Consider the following 7,500-nt stretch of genomic DNA (forward strand, 5'->3'; position numbering starts at 1 on the left):
TGGGTCTTCAAGGATTTACAGCGAACGGCAGGCTGAAGTTTAAGGTTCCACCAAAAATCTGGGAACTTGTACGCTTGATTTCGGCTGCTTTCTTGCCTGTTCGCTACACTTATCTAACAGATTCTAAAAAAACAAGAGGGAGACAGCAAATTCTCAAGAAAGGGGAATACCTTTTTTGAAATGAAGAAGGCTACCGTTTGCCTTGCCCGTAAACGCCAAACAAATTTCTATCGTAAACCATCCATTGCGAATTTTTACGACACTTCCGCCCACTCGACGGAAAGTAAATTTTAATATACCAAGTGAGACCCAGAGCAGGAAGGTCAATGGTGCTTCAAAGCCAATTTGATAAACAAGGGTTCAGGTTTCTTGTTTCTCAGATGGTAATTTATATTTTTCATCCGGTTCTGAGTGTAGTCCAGAGAAGAAGATTTCGACAACCGTCACACGACAACAGAGATGGTGGCTTATTGCAAAGGTTCTCTTTCAGAACAACTTTCACGAGTTACTTCAAGACAGGAAATAGTATATCATTAGCTGCAAACCCGTCAGACCGGAATGCAAAGTTAGATCTTTTGGTTGGCCTTTGCTCACGAGTTTTAAATCCTATAAACACTTTGCTAAATTCCTGGTTTCCCAATTTTTTTCACAACAATTTTCGTCTTTGGGGGAACAGGTGTGGCGCAGTGAAAGCATTCGCCTTCCTCTAAGGTGGCCTGGGATTGAGTCCCGCATTCCTAATAGCACACGTTCGATATGTCAATATTCACACCTGGTAAGCTACGAGGCTTTACGGTTAAATTCCACGATTGTTTTGTTTAGAACTCCTCCTTGAGACTTATGAGACAAAGAAAACAGAACTCCACCGTGAAATTTGACCATAAAGCCTCGTAGCCACGCCTGAATATTGATATATTGAACTCGGCCTATTCGCTGCTTCTTCACTCGACTCCGAAAGGATTTTCTCCCGGTATTTCCCTCGTATCATAACGTTTGATTTACAGTTTCCACAAAGTATTAGAACTTGGCCATATAAACTTGACAGACTTAACTATTAGAGGGTAATGTGAAGTGCTTGTTTTCTACCCATATAAACCATGTGAGCATTGGCCCTACTAATGGAATTGGGGCCATACAATGACAGAGAACAACTCTGACCAGGGTGGGAATTGAGCCCACGACCTTCGGGTTAGATCACCGTTGCTCTACCGACTGAGCTACAAGGTCAGACGGGAGCAGGTCGTGGGAATTTAAGATGACAATGTCACCCTGGTCAGAGTTTTTCTCTGTTCTCGTATGGGCCTCTGTTGCACAAGAAATCCACACAATGTTGAAGTATTCCACGTGTATTTCTACAGTTTAAACTTGACCTTTTTAGCGTTACAACTTCTCTTCAAAAGCACATGGTTTTTCTCTGACGTCACATAGCGTCGCATACAGTGTCCAGTCTGCTGGCGCATTTCTGTAGGAGGAGGAGGAGGAGAAGCAGTCGTCGCTCAGTTGGCTAGTGCGCGTTTTTCGGAGCGAAAAGTCCCCAGTTCGATCCTCGGTGACTTTATCGTCTGTTTCGACTTTCCTCTGATTCGTGTAGCTATGGCTTTAAATATCCGTAAAACGGAGCACTGACAGAGGGAGGGGGTGGTGGTGGGGGGGGGGGGGGTAAAGGGCGCACCGTTAGGGCGCACCGTTAGCTTTCAGTTGATACCATTTTTGTAACTGAAGTAACTACCGACGTTGAATAAAGTAAATTTACCTTGAACTTATATCTAACAGGCCCAATTGCATTAGAAGGGCTAACGCTCGCATGTAATCTCGTACCCAGATCTCACTCTGTCACTGGAAATGTGAGATCTGGCAAAGTTCGACAATATACCCTTTTTCATTGGCTACTAAAAAAAAGGTTGCGGCAATGCAATCTACGCTCTGATTTGCTTATTTCGTGGGGCACTTCAGTGAAGGTAAAGTGAAGGTTTAGTTTCCGCAAGTGCATGTGCTGTTTTGAATAAATGCGGAGGAAAGTTTTTTTTTTTTTCCGACGCCGGAAAAGCTTTACAGTTGAGGAAAATCATTTTAAAAATTTGCGACGTTTGTGTAAATGGTACCGACGAAAGCCCCACGTACCCTGCCTCTCGAATAAAGTTCTGTGTAGCTGGCTACGCGGAACGCAGAAACTAACAAATTCAAGAAATTCAAGTTGAAATATGTAATTTATTCAAAACAGTATTTCGCGTTCTTAAAGCGTGACTCGCGAATTAAGTAGTGATCAATTGTGAATTTTACAGTTAGATTAACTACATTTTTCACGAGATCGTGTCAAGAAGATAGCGCTCGTTGTAGTGATTAGGTCTAAGCACTCTTAAACATTTTAGCTTTTCAGTTTACGGTTTGGCTTACTACACTTTGGACGAGATCGTGTGAAGAAAATAGCACTCGTTTATTGATTACGCCCAAGCTCTCGTTTCAGTGATTCTGCAGTTGCTCCGACAGTTAAACAATCTGGACCGTTGAAAAACAATCGCCTGTAGCTGTTCTTTCTGTTTCGGCTTGAGTTTAAGGTTTCCTTGTCCTCTACCCAAAAGAATCTCTTCAAGAATACTCTCGAAATCCATGTTTATTCCGCAAAATCACCCAAAATCACAACAGAGAGTACGAACATGCGCAGTGATAGAAAAGCCCGTATTTCGGGCCTCGCTGGCACTGAGCATGCTCGAAATCGAACTTTACCAGATCTCCCTTCCGTATGACCGTGGGAGATCTGGGTACGAGATTAGCTCGCATGGTCTATATGAGTAGAAAACTAGCACTTCACATTACCCTCTAATAGTTAAGTCTGTTGAAATATAAGTGCTACACAGCCAACGTTTGCAAAAACGTTACCCTTCCTTGTACATACAAACTTGCGAAAGTTGCTATTGTTTTGTTATCCTCCTAGTCAGGCTCAAAAAACTGTTTTGATTTATTTCTTCATTTCCTTGTTTTTCGGAACCTGTTATTATGCGTTCGAAACAATTAACTTAAGAATACTTAGCATGAAATTCGGGAAAACTGATTACAATCGTGCTTCGTTATCATTGCAAATATTTTGCAATTACTTTTACCTCATAATTGAGAAATAAGCAAGCTTAAGTGAGTATTGTCGCCAAGGCTCCCTTAGGGCGCCGAAGTGAACTTCCTCGGAGAACCATGCGTAAATTCGGGGCTGGCCATAGATTACGAAACGCATTAGTATATATATGTTGCCTAATAAAGTTTCCTCACATGGGCTTGTCGTGGTAGTCTAACGGCGATGATAATTTTCTTCAAAATCAATATATATACCTTCATTTCAACCTGGAAATATGTATCATTTCATATGTTCTCCAATTAGACTGCGAATTGCCTCTAATTTCGGAGAGCGAGTTGGGAGCTCGGTAGAAAAACACGCGCAGGAGGAATTCGTAAGACGCGCGTCGCGAGGGGAATTCTCCCACTCCTCACTCGCACGCCGAAATAAGAGACTACTCCCACTCGCAGTCTGTTCTCTAATATCAGTAGCTCATCAAGTGGGGCCTCTATTTACCATATTTGGCTTAGGAATCAACCATTTCCAGAGTTGATTTATTTATAGAACGCTTCCCTTGGGAGATTCAGCACGCCCACTGTTGTAAAAGGCAATCAAAACAAAGCTATCTCAGCCTCAAGGCAAATATGATATTTTTCGCGCCAAAAACCTGTTCCTAAAAATAACTTTACTCGAGAAAGGGTGGACTCAACGAATTACCCCTTGATGAGCTCCAGCTGATAAAGATTCCATAATACTCCCTACAACAATTGTCTCAATTATCAACCTGCAAATAATAAAGGAAACGTTTGATTTTACGTCAATTAAGACTTCAACAGGCTCCAAGTTATCTTTTATTTGGGCAATCTTGCTCGTTGTAGCAAATAGCGTCGGAATGGCAAATGCAGACGAGAGATTTCCTAACCTCGTTCCCAGGGTCTCTCTTTTCAAGAAAGCAGAGAGGCGAGACCCTGGGAACGAGGTTGGAGATAACCATTTTCATTTTTTTAAGAGAATAAGAGAATATGGTACACTGATTGTTAGCAAAATCATGTTCGAATAATTCTCGCAAAGTTCGCTATGAAATAACTAGGAGCCCTTGTACCCGAACTTACAAATTCACAGCGGTTGAACGAACCAAAATTAAAATATATGTATATCATTTATTTATTTGTTTATTTATTTATTTACTAGACTGTGACTAGTCTCTAATTTCGGCGATGGATTATAGAAGCGAATTACACGCACAAGCGCGAAATTGCGAGTACACGGGACTCGAGGGGAGCGCCGAAATTCAAGCTCCCCTCGCGTCACGTCGCGTCTCCTCGCAATTGTTGCGCGCGCGTGTATTTTGCCCGTCTCACAATCCATCGCCGAAATTAGTGACTACTCGCAGTCTGTTTCGTTACAGAACTAATTATTTCCCTTGGAACTGAGAGGGATCACTCCTACAATCTGAAACTTGGACTCGTCTTAATTAAAATAATCGCGCTTAAGAGGAGTTCTCCGCTCCTGTTGTGAATGTCAAGAATAGTAGGAAGTTAAGCGCTTTACCACTACGCTGTTAGACTGCTAGCAAACTTACTCCTCTTTGTCCGTCGAGCTCCAGTGTTTTTAAGTCAAATCATGCTTTGTCTCGCCTTCTAGAAAAACGTTCGATTATTTGAGTGAGTGTTGGAAATCGAGCCGAAGGCTTCCCCAGCCTCCCTCGGCCGTTACAAAGCACAGACAATAGGGAGCGTCTAGGGAGCGTAACAACAGGGAGCTTAAGCAACGACAACGGCGACGGCAACGAGAACGTCACAAATTTGCATATTTAGAGGGTAAAAACAATAGCTTTGCACGCCCTGCACGTGCGTTTTTCACTTTTGTCCATTTCGTTGCCGTCGTCAGCAAAACAACAACGTGAAATAGCCAAGTTTTTGGTTTTATGAAGAACGTCAGCACTTGAGGATAAATTTTCATTTTCTCTCCTAAAATGAAGTGCCGTTCCGACTGGTGTCATCTTTGAGGAATTACCACACCCTTGTCATATTAAAAACGTTGAAATAGTCACGAAGCGATTAAAATAACGCAAATTTATATTTTGAGATGACGTTCTCGTTAAGGTCGCCGTTGTCGTTGCTTACGCTCCCTAACGACAACGGCAACGGCAACGAGAACGTCATCTCAAAATATAAATTCGGGTTATTGTAATCGCTTCGTGACTATTTCAATCTTTTTATTATGACAACGGTGAGGTAGTTCTTCAAAAATGACACTCGTCTGAACAGCACTTAATTTAGGGAAGAAAATGAAAATTTATCCTCAAGTGCTGACGTCCTTGATAACACCTCAAATTTGAGTATCAACTGCATTTAGCGCTGGGGTCAGTGCTTATTGGCGAAATTGTATAGAAATGAAATCCATACCTATCAAATCGTAGTTTGTTTTTTTGAGGAGAGCGAAAAACTTCTCGGAGCAGAGTAGAGAACCAACCAACTTAACCCAGGTGTGACGCCAAGTCTGGGAATCGCACCCGGGCCACTGACATAACGCACATTGATCGCTGAGGTCGGGAGTTCAAATCCAGTTGGTCGACTTTTCTTTTGTTGATGTTTAGGTGACGCTTACAATTTCGAGGACCTTAAAAACTTCTCAAAAAGTGTGCCGCTTACCCAACAACAACGTCACCTCAAAATATAACTTTGCACTATCTTAAGGGTGCGGTCGATTCACCGTATTCCCTTCGTTTTTACGGAGATTCACGTCAAAATATTATTTTCGAACATCGGCTAAAATGCTATTTTAAAGATATTTTTATTATCCTTGCTGCTTCAAAACGCGCCAAACATACTGTTTTAATCATCACTCCACGTATTCTTATTCCGAAATAGGGTCAATCGAACGCGCTTTAAGTCTTTCGCGATTTCTTTACCTAGTTTGGTTTATGTCGTTCATTGTTAGGCGAAGTGTCCTAAAAGTCATTTGGTACGAGCGTCTTTCATGTTCCATTTGTGCTTTGGAATAGGTTTCACAGCAAAAATGGAACATGAAAGACTCTCTATTTTCTGCTCACTTCTCTCGTCAAAAACTTAAAATTGCTGATTTGACGTCGTCGTTATCAAGAGTACTGCAAGAATATGTGCTAAAAAGCGTGCTGCACGTGCAGACGTGTAGCACGAGTATTCTTTTTCTTTTAACCAATGATATAATTTTTTGTGGCCCCTGGTGGTGACGTTTCTCATGTCACAAAACACTGATCGATTATTCAAATTCTAGAATACCGGGCCAGTTAAGGTATATGGATAACGTGTTACGATATATCCTTCGTTCTTAAAACGATGCCAAATGTTCTGAATGTCTTTTGTTAATGAGCTTCTTTGGGTTTTTTCCGTAGGTGCATGACCAGCATGGTGTACTGCGGGCTCAGTTTTAACTCTGGAAATTTGGCGGGAGATTTTTATTTGAATTTCGCGGCTTCCGGTTTGGTGGAGATTCCTGCCTACTTGCTCGCCACATACCTTGTTGAAAAGTAAGTACGGGTGTATAGACCTCTTTCATAATGGCGCCCAAATATTCTTTTGTTTTAATGCTAATAAGTCTTTCTAGCCTCGCTGCGACGAGCAAATTTCAAAAGAATATTTGTTTCAAAATGAGGGCAGCAGGTCGAATTAACATAAATTCAAAAGAATGTAAAGGTGGTCGACATTTGTGAAAGTGGTTTATTTCCGTATTGATACTGTGCAATAGGGCTACGGAAAAGACAAGCCAAAAAGCGGTATGTAATATTATTGGCAAAATGGGGAAAATTAATTGTGCAGCACGCATTTTTGAACAATTTCTTGTCGTGCTCTGCAAAGCAAAAACGTCAAATAACAACGTGAACGTTTAACAGTAAATCGTTCATTCTTTACCTTTACTCCAAACCTTTTCGTACCAATTCATTTATAGGACTTTTTGTCCACTTCTGTTGGACGGCTAGAGTTTAAATACGTTGTACTCTAAAAAACCAATCAGTGGTGTCAGTGCGTCCCAGTTTAATATGTCATGTATTTTATCTCAGACGGCTTTAATGTCTGAGATAAGTCAGGTGCGTCGATTGTGCGTTGTTCTATATTTCCCTGCTAGCAGAGTACCCTTTTCTTTTTCCGTTCGCTGGGCTGACGAGTACGGGAAAAGAGACTTCTGCCATGAGTCGAAACTCACTTCGATCCAACCTCCGTCCACAACCTTGCACGGCACTCTCCAAACCGCATGCCCCATGATATGTTTGCTGACTGTGACTTGAGCCCGCTGTGTCCTGCCCACTCCTTTACAGTACGTAATTTCCTTGTTGTTAAGTGAGCCCGCACAACATGAAGTATCACGAGAGGATTCGGTCGCTAAGTAACCGCTGCGCATGCTCAACACAGTGAGTTTGGACACATGGAAGAGGTCTCTTTTCCCGTGCTCGTCAGCCAAGTGAAAGCAAAAGAAAA

General features: G+C 41.9%; 1 protein-coding gene across 1 annotated transcript in view; it reads left to right on the forward strand.

Annotated features, from left to right (window-relative positions):
- LOC137997720 (solute carrier family 22 member 15-like) overlaps nucleotides 1-7,500 on the forward strand; it is a 23,236-nt gene that overhangs the window by 2,765 nt on the left and 12,971 nt on the right. The window contains exon 2 of the mRNA XM_068843933.1: nucleotides 6,420-6,554. The gene's annotated coding sequence lies outside the window, so the exon portion shown is untranslated. The remainder of the gene's footprint in view (nucleotides 1-6,419; nucleotides 6,555-7,500) is intronic.

Source organism: Montipora foliosa, chromosome 3, assembly GCF_036669935.1.
Source record: "Montipora foliosa isolate CH-2021 chromosome 3, ASM3666993v2, whole genome shotgun sequence".
Lineage (NCBI taxonomy): Eukaryota > Metazoa > Cnidaria > Anthozoa > Scleractinia > Acroporidae > Montipora > Montipora foliosa.